The sequence below is a fragment of the Panthera leo genome, chromosome A1, assembly GCF_018350215.1.
Source record: "Panthera leo isolate Ple1 chromosome A1, P.leo_Ple1_pat1.1, whole genome shotgun sequence".
NCBI classification, from domain to species: Eukaryota; Metazoa; Chordata; class Mammalia; order Carnivora; family Felidae; genus Panthera; species Panthera leo.
In genome coordinates this window covers 180496373-180513814 of record NC_056679.1, presented here as the reverse complement: position 1 = coordinate 180513814, position 17442 = coordinate 180496373, and the positions used below count along the sequence as shown (strand labels likewise).

General features: G+C 45.1%; 1 protein-coding gene and 1 pseudogene across 3 annotated transcripts in view; one reads left to right on the top strand and one right to left on the bottom strand.

Moving 5' to 3' along the window:
* The window catches only part of TENM2 (teneurin transmembrane protein 2), a 938525-nt gene that overhangs the window by 831041 nt on the left and 90042 nt on the right, over positions 1 to 17442 (top strand). The gene's annotated exons all lie outside the window — the stretch shown is intronic.
* On the bottom strand, positions 6840 to 7348 carry LOC122224908 (annotated as a pseudogene).

Genomic DNA, 17442 nt, shown 5'->3' with positions numbered 1-17442 from the left:
CACTAGCTATTTGTTCATGGTTTAACAAAGATTCATTGAGGGTTTACTGAATGTTAGACACTGGAAATAATAAGATATGATACATGTCTGCAAAGAGTCCACATCCATCTGGAAAGATAAGATTTATAAACACATTATTATAATTATTATAGTCAGGGCTGACAGAGTGGAAGACCTTCCTTCAGTGGGAACATAGAGAAGTGACTATCACAGAGTGTGGGTGTCGGCCACAGGACAGGAGAGAAAGCCCATCACAATATGGAGGCCAATGTCTTCAGTCTTTCTCCTAGTAGAGTCTTCAAAGCCACCATTCTGTGTGGTCATTAACCCCTGATTGTGGCTCTTCCATCCACCAGCAGCTTCTACATTTCTCTCCTTAAATTAAAGGCTCCACTCAGGCTGCTCTTCACAACAGTATTTTCCAGCTCTCCTCCATCTGCAAAGTTTGGTTCCTTGTTTGTCTCCAAAGGAGGCTGCCTTGGGTTAAGAGATGTGGATGCTGGCCTGAGTTCCAGGCACTCCAGCCAGGTCTAAATGAGGAGAAATAACACTGGAGTCTGTCCAAAGCACTTGGAACAGACAAAGCCCACCCCTTGCCCACGGCCTCCTCCCCCCTTTCCCCATCCCATAACCATCCAAATTGGTTTGACATGATTCAGGGATGCTATTCAGGCATTTATCTCAATTGTTAATTAATAACACCTTGTCTGTGCATTTAGCAGAGCCAAGCTTAGGACTTCAGGGATTCTGGAAGAGTTATAGTTGTCAAGTCCAAATAGTCCCATTTCTTCATCCAATGAGAGATGAAGCTTGGTGAACCCATTGTAAATGCCTTGATTAATGTGTGCAAATCATGTTGATGGATTGGTTGGGTGGGGGTCAGCTTAGAAGTGCAACATTGCTCTATTAATTGGGTTGGATGAGGATTCCCCTTGCAGTCCAAAGACCTTGTGGCAAATGTATCTGGAGTCATAAACAGAGTCCCCAATTAGCTCCCAGAGAGGAAGACAATATATCTAATGCTTAGGAGGAAAATTTGGCCGTGAGGCCACTGCCAGCTGGCCAGGCACTGGGTCTCTTTTCCTTGGGAGGGAAGCAGAACTAACTCCAACTGAGGACCGCATGGCAACAGAGGGCTGAAATTATTCTGGATCATCTAGTGTAAATAAGATCTTTGACCTCTGGGAACATATTTAACTAGAGAACCTTCTGTTTAGGAAACTGAGGGTTGGGGACCAGTTTTCTATGGAACTTAAAAAAAAAGATAGAATCCATTCTTTATTGCATATAAAGACTATAATCAGTGACATTGGTTGAGAGTTTACATGCAGTGAGCCCTGTGCAGAGCTTTGTATGCATCTGGGTAATGGGAAAGGCAACCAACAGGTGGGGGTCTATGCTACTGCTCCTGCATCATGCTGTCTATTCCTCCACACAGCAGCCTGAGAGATCATTTTGAATTGTAAATCAGATGCCATGCCCTCAAAGGGCTTCTCATGTAGTTAAAATCAAAATCAAATGTTTCACCTTAGCCTGCAGGGCCTTCTATGACATGTCCCTTCCTTCTCTCTCACCTGTCCCCAACTGCCCTCCACGGCCACTCTGTTGCATCCTCTCTGGCCAGCCCCTCATCCTCACACGCTAAGTTGAGGCACACCTCAGGGCCTTTGCTGATCCAGGGCCAGAAATGCTCTGACCTGGGCATTTGGTATGAGTGGCTCCTTGCAGCCATTCTCCGTTCTCACTCCAGCGCCCCCTCCCCAAAGAGGCCTGTCTTGACCTGTAAAATCTACCCCTGTCTCTCTCCCATCCCCCTGTGGTGTTTCCTTCACAGCATATGTCACACTCCTAAATTATCCCATCTGTATCCTCCTGGTATGTTGTCTGTGTCCTCATAGCAGAAACAGAGTTTCTATGAATCTGTCTCTTCATAGTTTTTCCATTTCACAGATAAGGATACAGAGGTTTGAGAAAGTAATATTCAAAATAGACTTCCAACTAACCACTGTGATAGATTGCTTTGCTACTGTAAAGGCAGCAGCTCATTTCTAAAATGCTAACAAAATTTGGAGTCTGTTTCCGAAGAAGGGTCAAACAAGTGCAGAATTTTTTTATAAAGAAGCCTCAGTAAAAGTCACCTCAAACAGAAAACTTGTCCATTGAAGACCTTTTCACACTAAATGTATTTGACCATGGAATTGTTGGCAGGTGGGGTAAACCTTCATGGGTTTACCTAACATCACACCTTCAGTGTTTTATAATGAAGTTTTTAGTAGTTTAAATGATTATTAAGTGTCTCTTAAGGGATTATATTTTTCCCTGATTAGATGACAAATCAAATATTCTTCATAAAATTGTGATTAAAATGCATAATTTGCAAAAAAAAGTTAATAATTTAAAACACTGTGGACTTATTTTAGGGAATTAAAGGATCAAAACACAGATTTAACTGGTGGCAAAGAGGTAGCATTTATAGCCTTGTGTTGGCTTCCTGTGTTTTTTCCTTGGCCAGAGAAACTTCCTGGATTGCAGCAAGTACCCTCTTCGTGCCTGTGACCAGCATTTGTATAAAGGTTCAAGGGCCCTGGTGCCAGGATTAGCTCTCTTGCTCCCACAATCCCCCCTCAGTCCAGACCAGTGTTTCTCTACCAGGGGTACCTTTACTCTCCAAGGAACATTTTACAACATCAGGAGATATTTTGAGTCACAGCAGGGAGGAAGGAAGGAGATGCTACTGGCCTCTAGTGGGTAGAGGCCCAGGATGCTGCAAAATAATCCTGTATCCACAGGACAACCCCCACAACAAGGCATGATGTCAATAATGCCAACAATGAGAAATCTGGTGCAGATATTAACATCTCCTAGGGACATATCTGAGGGGTCTGGACAGTTCCAGAACAGGGAGTGTCCTTTGGCTTGATGTCAGAGACGTGATGCATTGAGCACTTACTAAGACTTTACCCACGTTGCCCAAAAAAATCACGACAATAGCCCGGAAGAGCTTTCAGTATCCTTTACATCGAGGCAGATGCTAAGGGCCAGATAAGTGGATTGGCTTACCCAGGCCCCACAGCTAAAATGTAGCCATGCCAGGACTCAGAATGCAAGTCAAGAACCTTCTTTGAGGGTCCCTTGCAGCAGCTGACTCTTGTGTCCAGGACCTGAGCAGGGCAATCTATGAGTGTTTAATACCCTTTGCCCCTCAGAAACATGAATTCTGTAGCATTCTGAAGAATAGCATTGGCGTTAGCTTTCCCCACCCCCCAGTTTTTATGTGGAATGCATTTCTCCCACAAAGTGCTTACGCACTGGAATGCTAGGGTACAAGCAGGGAAAGTGGAACAGTTGGACTTTAAATAGCTAGACGTTCTCTGTAGCACAGCACGAGCAGCTGCCCAAGGCCTGTGCTCTTTTATTTGACTTTCTATCTTCTCAGCCAAGAGCTCTGGGGGATTGGAGAGGGGCCAGAACTATGTGGCCGAATGTGAATCCAAAGGAAACTGCAAGGTGTGTTCCAAAGCTCTGTGTCAGGGCCTGCCCTTCTCCCCCTCCCCCCCCCCCCCCCACCGCACAATGAAAACCAAACCTTTCCAGGGGAATTCCCTCCCTTTTCCTGAGCTCAAGGTATTTCAGCATTGATCTGTTAAGCCCATTTCCAGAATTCTGTGGCCACACACGCTGAGGGACACTACCTCTTTGATTCACAGTAATCATGGAGTCTGGGAATGTCAGAGGCAGAGAGGCTAAAATGTGGATTCTCCAGCAGGTACAAAAATCCCAGGGAGGGAAGGGAACTTCTTCAAGGCCAAATAGCAGGCTAGGGCAGATCTGGGCCAGATGCCTGGTTCCCTGTCTGTAAATCCAGCACACTTTCCTCTATGCCATGCTGCCCCCACAGGGACCCCGTCACCCTCAAGAGAATGTGTGCCTGGCATTACTGATAAGGTCAATCTGAGACCTAAGAACTAGACTAGGCACCCATGCACCTGAGAGAGAGTGAGCCCCTTTAATTGTGCACTGAAGCCAGCCTCACTCACTTTACCCTAGTCCTGGCCCTGTTCGCACCTCTTGTCATGGATGGTGGTGAACAAACACCTCGCCCTATACCAGCCACACACACACACACACACAGCCAGACCACATGAGTGAATGAGACAGACTGTCCACAAAGAATCCAACGTCTGGTGGAGGGGATAAAACATATGTGAAACTAGACACTACAAAGCCATATACTCAGGATAGAATAAAGACGATGGGGCACCTGGGTGGCTCAGTCGGTTGAGTGTCTGACTTTGGCTCAGGTCATGAGCTCACAGTTGGTGAGTTCAAGCCCCACATCCAGCTTACTTGCTGTCAGTGTACAGCCCTCTTCGGATCCTATGTCTCCCTCACTCTCTGCCCCTCCCCCGCTTGTGCTCTCTTCTCAAAAACAAATAAACATTTAAAAAAATACATTTAAGAATAAGGCTGAGGGGATATGGCAGCCCAGAGAAGGAAGGGGCTTCAGAGGCTTCCAGAGCAGGTAAAATTGAATTTAGAAAGCTACAGAGCACTTCGCTCAGGAACATAGGGAAAGCACTGTGGGCAAAGAAACTGGCAAAGGTACAGAGGCATGAGACAGCAGTACACATCTGGGGACCTCTGAGAAGACTGACAGGACAACCCTGTGTGGAGAGTGGTGGAGGGTGAGGCTTGGGAAGCAGGTCTGGACAGAGAGAGCCAGGTCTTATGTGCCTTGATGGGCAGAGTGAAGTTCACCCCAAGTACTTGCCTTGCCTTCCTCCATTTAGCATCTTGGTCTTCAAAATTGCAATCATCTATCTTCTTGGGTTATTCCTAAACACATGTGCTTACAGCAGAGGAGAAACAGTGGCCTTTCCTTATGTTTCTTCCATTGCATATGTGCATCTTTCGCTGCAAGGGGAGACAGCCTGGCAGGGTGATAAAGAGACTTAGGGGTCAGGGAGCTCTGGGTTCACGTCCTGGCTCAACCACTAATTCACAGTATGAATAGGGGCAAACTGTTCTCTGAAAGTCTCAGTTTTGTCCTCTGTAATGCTAGCTGCCACCTCATAGGATGCTGTGAGCTCAGATGAGTTAATACATGGAAAACACTTATGGTTCGGTGGGCATCAGAATCACCTGGAAGGCATAATGCACAGATTTCTGGGCCCCACTCACAGAGTTTCTGATACAGTAGGTCTGGTGCAGGGCCGAGGGATATGCATTTCTAACAAGTACCCAGGTGATACTGACACTTTGGGTATCACTGACTTGACACAATGGGTGTCATTTTGAGGGAAACCCAAGTGCTAACATAGAGTGATTCCTCCAAGTGTGGCATCCCTGGGTCACCTGATGGGGAGTACAGGCCAAAAAGTTCTGCATCCCAAGGCAGTGGCAACTTGATTGGCATATGGACCCTGGGTTCATCACTGTACTCACCTGCCACAGAGATGGGACTATGGAGAGGGGCTCAGGGCCCCAACTTCCCAGGATCTGTCACCATTTTTAAGAGCACTGGAATAAAGGACAGATGTGGGAAGAGCATGCTAGGAGAGGGTATGTGGTAGCTGGCCCTGGTCTCTTACCTTTGTGACTTCCTGGAGCTTCTCCCATTCCCCCTCAGGCACAGAGTCAATGTTGTGCCCTTTTCTGCCAGGGTCCACAGGCTCTTGGGTCAAGCAGACTTGTGTAAGTTTTGGCTCCAGTTCTTACTGGTTTTACTTCCTTGAGCAAAGCACGTAACCCATCCAAACCTCTGTTTCCTCATCTGTAAACTAGGAACAGCAACACCAACCTCGCAGACATTTTGTGAGGTTTGACTAGAAAGTTTATAGAAAGTGCCTGAATGCCATTTATTGAAATGACAGGTCTAATTATTAGTATCTCCCTGTGTAATGTGACTTCAGATCCTCTAACCACACACACACACTGTTCCCAACCAAAAGCCCATCATGTCAAGTAATACATAACATTTCAAAATCAGAAATCCATTATTTGGTCCCTGTTCTAAAGTATCCTCCTCAATCCCACACCCACTCATGCTACAATGAATGGTATTTTCCCTCAGAGATCACAACCCAGTGATCTGGATAGCTCACTCAGATAATATCTGGCCTACAAAACATCTTTGAATCAGTTGCCGACATTTAACAATGGAGGATTGCATTTAGCCAACAAAGAAACTGAGGAGCTAGAGAGTAGTTTGCCCAAAGTCAACAGCGAAGCGCTGGGATTGGAGCCCAGCTCTCCTAATTCTAAATGTCTTGCTTGTGCTCCTCCCAGACCCTTCTTCTGAAAGTAGTTGTATATTAGGTTCTCCAAAGAGTCCAAGGCTGCTGAGTTCTGGGAGAAGAGAGGCAAGGGAAAGGGGAATCCATAGAGAAAGGGACACTGAAGTCACTGGGGCCAGCTTCCCCTACTCTTACTTCTGCTATGCTCGCTCATAAAACACATGGCTCAGGGAGAGCAGATCCAGGGAGAAACTTCCAGCCCATTGGCGCCCATCACTCGAAGCACCCTTTGGTGTCCAACACCACTACTGTCACTTCCCAACTATCATGTGGTCTGCTGCAGTGGTCATTCCTGAATTTCTCATGTGCCACCTTTGTCTATGAATGTTGCTGCACAGATCTGGGCATGCACCCTTGTCTGGCCCTCCATTTATTCACAACCATCAAGGTCATGGTTTTGTAATATCTTTCCACCTCAACCCAGATCATGCCACCAATTTCACTAGGATGGACTATTGGTCTTCCAACTTCCAGGCTATTCCACACAAAGCAGTCAGAAGAATCCTTTTATTTTTATTTTTTTAGCTAGGCCCAAAGCTGGGAAGATAACTTTATTTTCTTGGGGTATGGGCAGATGTCAAGTCATAGAACTTCTGGAATTGCTTCTTGGTGCTGGTGGCCTTGGTGACCTCGTGCACCTTAAAGTGCACAGTGTTGCTCAAGGGCCAGCACTCACCCACAGTGACAGTGTCACTGATCTGGACATCCCAGAAGCAGAGGGACAGAGGCACAGACATGTTCTTGCAGCATTTCTTGAATCGGTTGTATTTTCAGATGTAGTGGAGGTAGTAGTCGCAGGTGACAGTGGTCCTCTGCATCTTCATCTTGGGCTCCACACCACACAGAATCTACCCTTGGATGGACACATTACCAGTAAAGGGGCATTTCTTATCAATATCAGTGGTTTCCTTGGGTGTCTGAAAGCCCAGACTAATGTTTTTGTAGTATGGCAGGAGCTTCTCCTTGCCAATTTCTTCCAGCAGGACCTTCTTCTTGTTTTGAAAGATGGTCAACTGCTTTTGGTAGGCATGCTCAGTCTGTATTCCCATCATCTTCCTGGCTGTCTGAAAAAAAGAAGAATCCTTTTAAAAGGATTTTAAAAGTCAGATCACATCATGCCCCCATGCAAACCTTCCCTGAGCATTATATCTCCCACAGAATGGCGTCCAGGTCGCAACAATGGCTTCCATTGCTCTGCGTTAGTGAGCTCTTGCTTCTACTCAGCACTTACATCTTCTGTCTACTCTTCTCCCTTATCCCGCCCAACATCCACCATCTTGTTGTTTCTATTCTGATGATACATTGCCACCCTGGGCCTTTGTACTTGCTGTTTCTTCTGCCCAGAATGCTCTTCCTCCAAAGGTTTCCATGACTTGTTTCCTCATTTCAGGTGTCTCCCCAAACACTTCTGGAAAGCCTTGTATCTAAAGTAGTAAACCCCTGGGGCGCCTGGGTGGCTCAGTCAGTTAAGCATCTGACTTCGGCTCAGGTCATGATCTCATGGTTTGTGAGTTTGAGCCCCGCATCAGGCTCTGTGCTGACAGCTCAGAGCCTGGAGTCTGCTTCAGATTCTGTGTCTCCCTCTCTCTGTGTCTTTCTCTCTCTCTCTCTCTCTCTCTCTCTCTCTCAAAAATAAACATTAAAAAAAAAACTTTTTAGGGGCTCCTGAGTGGCTCAGTTGGTTAAGCATCCAACTTTGGCTCAGGTCATGATCTCATAGTTCATGGGTTCAAGCCCCACATCGGGCTCTGTGCTAACAGCTCAGAGCCTGGATCCTGCTTCAGATTCTGTGTCTCCCTCTCTCTCTGCCTCTCCCCAATCACACTCTGTCTCTCTCTCAAAAATAAATAAACATTAAAAAAATATTTTAAGTCTATATGCATTTATCTGTTAATTGTTTCCCTTCTAGAATCTAGGTTCCTAACTACAGGGTCCCTCTCTGTCTTGGTCAACTAATTATTAAATGAATTGAATGAATGGAGGTTTTAATGAGAAGACTCTGGGATACACAGCACTTGTCTTTAATGCAATACATTACTTTAGTATGAATACATTTCATTTTAGGATTAAAAATACACCCATACAATGACATCCAAATCACTACCTACCATTCATACCATTTTATTAATGCAAAGAAAATCTAAATGTAAGATATATGATTTATTTTCAGTAAGACGTGAACACACAGTTATACTTCTTTTCATCTCTATTTTCAACTTGGCTCACCCTGCACATGGACCTTCTGTGGGATGGTAGCAGTAGGTATACAAGCTCCATAGTCCTCTTCTGAGACAAGAGGAAAGGCAGGGGCTGCCAAGAATCACTGTTGAGCGAAGCCGGACTTTACAAACCATGGCCAGCTTGGTGACGAGTAAAGTAGTGAGAGTGATCAGCATATTTGAGGCTGGGCCACCTGTGTGTGAATCCTACCTCTACCAGTCAAGAGCAGCTGCCCAACCCTTTCTAGTAACCTAACCTCTCTAGGACTGGGTTCTCCATCTATAAAGCCAGAGTAAACAGATTGTTGCTATACACTAAATGCCTTTGCACAAGGTCTATTTAATCTTTGACAAAGGCCCTGTTAAACTATTATTATTGTTGTTGTTGTTGTTGTTGTTATTATTTCCACTTTACTGATAAGAAAACTAAGGCTCAGAGAGGTAAGCTAATTAGCCCAAGGCCACACAGCCAATAAGTTGCAAACCTCCACCTCCTTTGATGTTAATTGGGAGTACAATACTGGCTCCTAGCCCCTATGCCTGCCCCTAGAGTGGAAGTGGAAATGAAACAAGGAGATATCCAGGGACTGCTAAGCATAGTACATGGACCATGGCAATAGTCATGTGTAGGAATTAGTACTTCAGATTTCCTTAATCCAGCAGGAAGCTTGTATAATAGCTGAGTCTGCTCCCTTCTCCCAATTGGCAGTCTGGGGATAACTTCTTCATGCAGCAAAAGGACAGACATCCTGCCCTCTGCTAATTCTCTCAGCTCAAGGAGGGGTGGGGGGACAGTCCCCCACCTTCCCCCAGGAGACGGGGTCTCTCCTCAGACGGAAAGTAACTGTTCCAGCTTGTTGCTCAAAGGTGTTGCCGGTGGTGACAGCCCCTTTTCTTTCTGAGGGGCCCAGCAGGTCATTGTCTGCCACCCCACCAGCCCGCCACCCCCTGCTGGGCTGGCTTCTGTCTGACCTGTCATTGGGCTCTTTAAAAGCAAGGTTGATGAGGGGCACAGGGGAGGGGGGAATAACTGGACTGAAAGAGGCCAGGAACAGCAGGCAGAGGGTGAGTATTTGGGGACATCGGTGGCTGAGATCAGAGACCCTTGCTCTCTGTTGCCAGTAGTTTTTGTAACAGAAAAGTGGGGAGATGGCAGCAGCCAGGATAGAAATCCCCCAGGTATAAAAAACATGGCCCTAGGCTAACAAGGGTGAGACTGTGCCAGAGAGGCCTGTCAGGGAACGTCCAAGGTGGGCCAGTTCTCATGAAGTGAGATCATTATTCCTAGAGGCTCTGTTTGGGTTGAGGAGAAGCAGCAGAGGGAGGAAAAGGGGGGGAAGGAAAAAGAGAGCAGGCTGAGAGAAAGAACAACTAGAAAATGAAGATGTTTTCTGAAGCCTCAGCATTTTGTTCCCCATGTCCTACAATACTCACCGGATACCTTTATAAGGCCATGACTACTCATAGCCTCCTATGAAGAATTGAGGATAGAAGCCATTGGAGGTGGACAGCCAGAGGGTGAATCACTCCTCCATCATTTACTAGCTGTGTGATTATGGACAAGGCTCTTAACCTCTCCAAGCCTCAATTTCTTCATCCGCAAAATGGACATCATAGAAGCCACCTCAAAGTGTTCTTATGAGCATATGGGATGATGGCTGGAAAAGGTGGAAGGTGCAGGCTGCCAAAGCACAGAGGAGCTTAAGCGGCTGGCAGAGGAACAGCCTGTGGTGGTCCACCTATCAGAAGAGGGAGCGAGGGCAGAGGGCTGGCTAAAACACTTGGCATCCCAGATTTTCAAAAGGTAAATCTCCCTCCAGTATGTATTTAAATTGTTCCTCTTCTGATTGGCATAGTCCTACCTTAGGTAAAAGAGCTTAGTGCAGATAATAACATGTCATAGTGGTGGGCACAATGACTCCTGTGTGTTAGCCATTTGGAACATTCTACTGTAACAGACCTTATGTTGCAGATCCATGTAGGACTTGGCTTCAGAGTGCTACAAACTGGGTCAAACCCAGCCCCAACATGCAAGAAGCTGTGTGGTCTTCTGCAAGTTATTTTCTTTCTAAATCTCCAGTTCCTCATCTGTAAACAGTGGTGCTAATGATGCCTGAAAATCTGGTGGTGATTTAATGAGGGGATGAGTGTAGGGCACTTAGCATGGTGCCTAAGACCTAGTAAGACAGTAAGATTTTCTTTTTTTATTTTAATGTTTACTTATTTATTTTGAGAGAGAATGCATGAGCGGGGAAGGCGAGGAGAGAGAGGGAGAGGGAGAGAATCCCAAGCAGGCTCCACACTGCCAACACCAAGCCCAATGTGCGGTTCAAACCCATGAACCTTGAGATCATGACCTGAGCCAAAATCGACAGTCAGACACTGAACCGATCGAACCATCCAGATGCCCCCCACCCCAGTAAGCTTTTCATAAGTGCCAACCATTAGCTCTGATTAGACGTGGTTGCCATTAATGCTTCCTCATCCTACTGACCCCCCCAGGTTGTGTCATGTAACATAGGGTCTTTTTGCTGAAATACACTGGCTTTGGGGGGGCACTAGAAGCCCAAGGACAGGGACTCTGAGCTAATGTCCTAGTAGTGATGATGTGCTGTGTGTTGCACCTAATCATCCCAAAGTGTGCATTTTGTGAAAAGGTCATTCAAAGATAGGGCTACCGCTTGTGAGTATTGAGTAGATGAAGGTGTGGCTCATCCTTCCAAGGACAGAGCTCCCAAACCTAGAGCTCTGTGTCCATGAAGTGCTTCCCAACCTGTATTGCACTAGACTATTGTGGGGAGATGCTCTGGGCCAAAAGGGGTCCATGGTCAGGAAATGCTTCATGTTCCATTGCAATATTAAAGATTCATGATGCATATTCACATGTCAAAGGCTCTGAGAAGTCCTGCTGTAAAAAAAAAAAAACTAGCTTACCTGCTTCACCAACATTTCCCAAGTTGTATCCTCCAGTGTCACCTCTGCTTCTATGTTTCAGGGAACCCCCATTAACATCCCCCAGTTTGGAAAACCACTTTAGTCTCTCAGAGTCAGATATACTGCTATGGATATTTATGGGACGTTCTCAATAACTCAGAGCAGGGGTTCTTGAGATTTAGTCGGAAAAAGAATGACCTGGGAATCTTCTTTAAAATGCCAATTTTCCATTTCCATGCTCAGAAATTCAGTAGGCTTGGGTGACAGCAAGAATCAGCATTTTAAAATCACTGAGGTGATTCCAGGGCAGGAGGTCAGGAAGCATGCCTTGACCAACAGTGGTTTAGAGCCTGACTTCTGGAAGTCAGGGCTCAGAACAGCAGCATCAGCGTTACCTGGAAATGTAAGGAATGCAGACCACTGTAGGACCAGAGAATTAGAATCTACATTTTAACAAGGTCCCGGGTGATTCCAGTGCTGGTTATATTTTAAGAAGAATTGGTTTTAAAGGTTTTTATTGATGGTGCTTGTTTTTGTTTTTGTTTTCCATTTGTTTACTTTTGATAAACACTCAAAAGAAAAAAGAAAAACTGGATACACACTACAAGCTCATTGTCACAAAATTTCTACCAACCCTTACCCCTAACCCCATACGTGAGGGGTTGACCAGATGCCCCAGTAGCTTCCCGGTAAGCTAGAGTCCCATTAAAAAGTGGTCTTATCTAGATTATATCCCTGTCTTCAGTATCAGTGCCTGGGTTTTCCTAAGCAGCCTTTGCTTTCTTTTTCACACATGTCCTGAAGAGTAGGAAACGAAGAAAAGCAACTCTCAGTGGGCCTCCATTCTGCCAGATCTCTGGTCAGACATGATTGATCTTCCATTGCTAAGTGTAAGAAAAGCCAAAGGTGCTTTGGAGCAAGGATCTCTGGCCTTGGAACTCAGGGACTGTCAAAAAAGAGTTGGCAAGAGGAGAGAGGAAAACTTCCAACAGGACTTCCAGAAGCAGCACAAATACAATCCCACTTCTTGCAATATTTAAGAATGGCGGTTGCTCTGGTTGGGAGGGAGGGGATGCCTGTGTAACGATGGTCCATCAGGCAGCCGGGGTATTAATGGCAGGTGAAACCTTCCAAATGAGCACCCTGTCAGCCAATCTATTGCTTTAAAAGGTTGGCAATGTGGGAGACCTAACAGAGGCAATGAAGAACTAATCTCATATTGCCAGGTTAAATCAAGTCAGCCTTGCCTGCTCCTTTCACTTTTTACTTACATCAAGCCAGAATACTTTCAATTATCCCTCACTTCCAACTTGTCAGCAGGCATTGGGTAAAATGCAAATGGAACAGTACCTTCCCTGGTGGAGTGCAGAAAATATTATGAAGAATAGCCTCCACTAGTTGAACTCTTCCTGTGTATTCAGTGCAATATCTTCATCATCTCATTTCATGTGCACCATCTTATAGAATCTCCATGCTCTTTGGTGAAGTAGGTGCTATTAAGTCCATTCTATAGGTGGGAAAACTGAGTCACAGGAAGTCGGTCACTTGCCTCACTTGCCAAGGTTACATAGCTAATGAATGATAGAACAGGGTTTAACCATTCTGACTCTAAAGCCCATATTATTTTGCTGTTTGTCTAACTGGACCAAGAATCCAGTGCTGCTCTGGGCAAGTGAGTTCTTGAGCTTTGAAGTGCCCTCCACCTTTGAAATTTTCTAAGTTTTCCTCCAGTGGCAGGGAGTGGCCAGGGTCAGCAGTGCTGTATGGGTGAAGCACACCAGCCCAGACTAGGACCCACCTGAGCCCTGGTCCCTATTTCTCCATTTCAGGGTGCTTTCTGATCCTCTCTCATTCCTTACCCCACCCCCATGCATGTGAGGTTGACCAGATTCTCAGAGATATTTGGGGATTTGCATTTATGAGATATCTCAGGGCCCATTGCCCAGCCTTAATTCTAGTGGACAGATTGGCAAGTAGATTGCTCCTGCTGGCTGAAGGAAAATTTTGCAAGATCATGTGAGATCAGCCTGCCAGAATGGTGCTGATATGTCAATTTGGGTAACTCAAACTGTTTATGTAGACAGGGGCCCGGACAAAAAATATTTGCTAGGGACCCCACACACTTTAGACACAGTCCTGAAAGAGCTCACCTTAAAAGAAAATAATTCCCAAGGCAAAAAAGAATCCTACAGCTGCCTCACTTCTTTTTACTCAAGAACCTCTTTATGTGCCTGGCCAGTCAGACACTTCCAGCCTTTGCCAGCGAGCCCTCACCACTCCTTTATTTCCATCACAAAAACCAAACAGCATGGGCTTCTTCCTTCTTGCCCCAACTTGTTGCCTCCCCCCTTCCCTCCACTCTTTGTTAATTTTCTACCTCTCCATCATTAACTGATCTCAAGAATGACCCTAGGATTTATTGGGTCCACCACCTGGATTCCCTGTATTTTCCTTAGGGAAATGAGAACTTGGCAAGTACCTCACTCTGTGTGCTAAACAAACCTATATGATGCCAAGAAGACTCAAAAAGGAGAAAAGAAATAGAAAAGATTCTGAAGCACATACTAGGTTGCTAGGTGCTCACAACTGTTCCTGTACCTTGCGTGGATTATCTTAGTCCTCTCATTGCTCATGTGAGGTATCATCATGCCCACTTTGCAAATAAGGAAGACAGAGCACAGGCAGGTTGGTATCTTGCCTGAAGTCAGTCTGTTAGCAAGTACATAAATTGAATAATCTTAAATATACATCCCGATGAATGAATGTGTGTGTGTATACATCCTATAGATGTGTGTGTGTGTGTGTGTGTATATATATATATATATATATATATATATATATATATGTATGTGTGTGTATACACACACACACACACACACACACATATATGTATATATATAGCCTATATAGCCAGGTGCATAAGGTGAGGATCTAGAACCTTTCCAGCAACCAGAAGGTTCTCCTGTGTCCTTCCCAGCCAGTACCTCCCCATTAAGGTAACTGCAAGTCCTAACTTTCTACCATAATTGATTCAGTTTGCCTATTCTTGAACATCTGATGAATGGAAATATAGGTACTCTTCAAAGCCTAGGTTTTAACCAGCCTCTTGGCCCAAGAAGTAGGGAAGGCAGATTTGGTGGTTGGTGATGCCACTCACCAAACCATAATCTGGAAAGAGTGAAGCTCAATTTTAAAATCTGAGATGATAACCCATTCCCGTCAGGTGCTATGTGCAGACTGTAGCAGAGCTACCCACAACACCTGAAGAGAGTTGTTGGAGTCGATTCATGCCACCCTGTCACAAAATGAAACTAAGAAGAGTAAATTTAGATGTTTCTCTGAAGCCTTTAATACCCAAGAAAGCTGGAGAGTTCATGCAGGTTATAAAGGGAATCACTTGCATACCAAGCTACAGGGAATAAATGACACCAAAATTGAACAAAATGCTTTCATCTGGATTCTCCATAAGCTGCCCAGTTTACAGAGATCAAAGAAGAAAATAAGTGAAATGAATGAAATAAACACCCTCTCATTCCTGGAGATGTCCCTTCCCTGTAAGAGTGATGTAAAGACTCAGACAGCCTTCCCCAAACAGAAAACATGCTCATGTTTCAACCAACTCTGAAATACCCAGTATCTACTGTGGCTCTCTGCAGCCTCTCCATTAACCCGTGGCCTCCTCCCCCTGAGCATAGCTTCACTAGTAAGTGTTCAGTTAAGGCTTTGAGGTTGAATCTTTTAAAGGAACTCCTTTAAAAATCTAACAGAGTGAACTAGGCAGGGGCTGGAAACAGCTGGCACAAACTTGTAGCCAGCCCAGAAGGCAAGTGCCAACTTGTGCCAATGGTAAACAGCTGAATGGGGGCTTTGAATCTCACAGGTAAATAGTGTGGTCCCCAGCAGCCTGCAGTGCAGGGAATAAATCCCCAGGTATCTCGTTTCTCATGTTGATTCCTTTTAGAAGCTCATTTTAACCAACCAGATTCTTTCCCAACTGTAGGAGTAGACAAGCCTGCAAAGGTAATTAAATCTCACGGCCACCCACACTTCCAGAGTTGATGGGTGTCCACTGCCCTGTCTTCACACTCCCTTTGGGAAAGAAACATCACCTCCTCCTGATAATGAAGAAGACAAAGAGTAATGATCTCACCGGTTGCCTTTTCCTACTTTTTATCCAAAACTGCTTCGTAGCCACTTGGATAACTTACTCAGCTTCTCAGAGCCTCAGTTTCCAACTTTATAGAGTGGATGATGGCGTGATAATGGGCGTTACACACAGTTAACAGAGTAGTCACTGTACCAGGCACTGTTCTAAGTACTATATGTGTAATAACTGCTTTAATCCTCCAAACTGTGCTTTCTAACATCATTGTCATCAGTTCATTTTGTACACGAGGAAACTGAGGTGCAGAGCGGTTACTAGCCCAGGGTCAGCAGATTGGGTACCTGATCTGAGAGTCAAACCCAGACAGCCTGATCCAGACTATGCAGCTTAAAGGTTATATTATTCTGCTCTGTGGGGTTATGTGAGGATTTAAATCAAGGATATGTGCAAATCTCGTTCCACCCATAGCATTTATTCATACTGTCCATTTACCTATTGCTATTTAGAAACATAGCATTTTTTACAAGATTCAACCTACCCATAGCAAATACCAGTGAATGACTCTAATAGGGGATATTAATTTCATTTATAACCATGTCTGGTTTTTAATTTTTTTAACTTTTTTTTTTTCATTTTTGAGAGACAGACGGAACATGAGCAGGAGAGGGTCAGAAAGAGTGGGAGACACCGAACTGGAAGCAGGCTCCAGGCTCTAAACTATCAGCACAGAGTCTGATGCAGGGCTCAACAAACCGTGATATCATGACCTGAGCTAAAGTTGGATGTTTAACCAACTGAGCCACCCAGGTGCCCCGCCATGTCTGGTTTTTATAAACTGAAAAAGTTGAAAACTTTGCAGGGTTTCTGGTTATAGTTCATTGAACACAAACTATGCCGAACTGATATGTGTGTGTGTGTGTGTGTGTGTGTGTGTGTGTGTGTGTGTGTATCAGTTCATTTATTCCCCATCACAGCACCCTATGGTATATGCATTATTATAACTCAGTTTTACAGGCAAAGAAATTAAAGTTTGGCAAGACTGGTTATCTAAGCTTAAATAACCGAGGACTAGAGGAGATGAGCTTCAATCCCAAATCTGTCTGATTCCAGAGGCCAGGAACCTCCCTCTGATGCTGTGTAGACTTTTTGGCTTTTTACTTTAGGAATTCTAATTCAAAGGAATCAATTTAGCATCAACCTGATTTCTGCTTCACGTTGCCAGACCTGTTATGGAAGACTCTCTCTGATTTTCTTTATCAAAAGCAGTAAAAAGAATGCCTCCCACATTATTCCCAGAAAGTTTCTCCACATCCATATTTCTCTGAAATGGCCATTGCAATTAGCGTATGACATACACGTGTGGAATATAGCCAGAGCTGTGATTTAGCATGCATTCTGACAGAAAGCACCTAGATAATTCTCCACGTCCACATCTCACAGAGTGAAGTAAATGAGGACCCATTAAGCAAACGTGGGACACCGCTGTGGGGCCTGGTCAGGAAGGCCTGGGTCATTTTCCCAAAACGCTGAGTCAGAATTGGGCCCTTTTTGAGGTCTCTGCACACCTCTTTCGACACCCTTACTGGGTAAAAGCCCACCAGACAAACAAGTAGGTGGATAAAGAAAGAAAGAAATCGGCCAATGTCACGGGAGGGCTGTGCCGCTCTCGCACCCCTGTTGAATAGAGACGCTGGCAGCCTCTCGGGTCCTGAACTGGCAATTCAGGACAGTTTGATTGCCTGCTTGATTGTTTGCAAGATAACTGCAAGATTGTCAGTGACAGGGTAATTTACTGAAGATTGCCATGTCAGACTCCATGCAAGGGGCTTGCTGGCATAAAGATTCGGCTCTCATGACTGACAGGCCGCTGGGAGATAGCAGTGCCAAT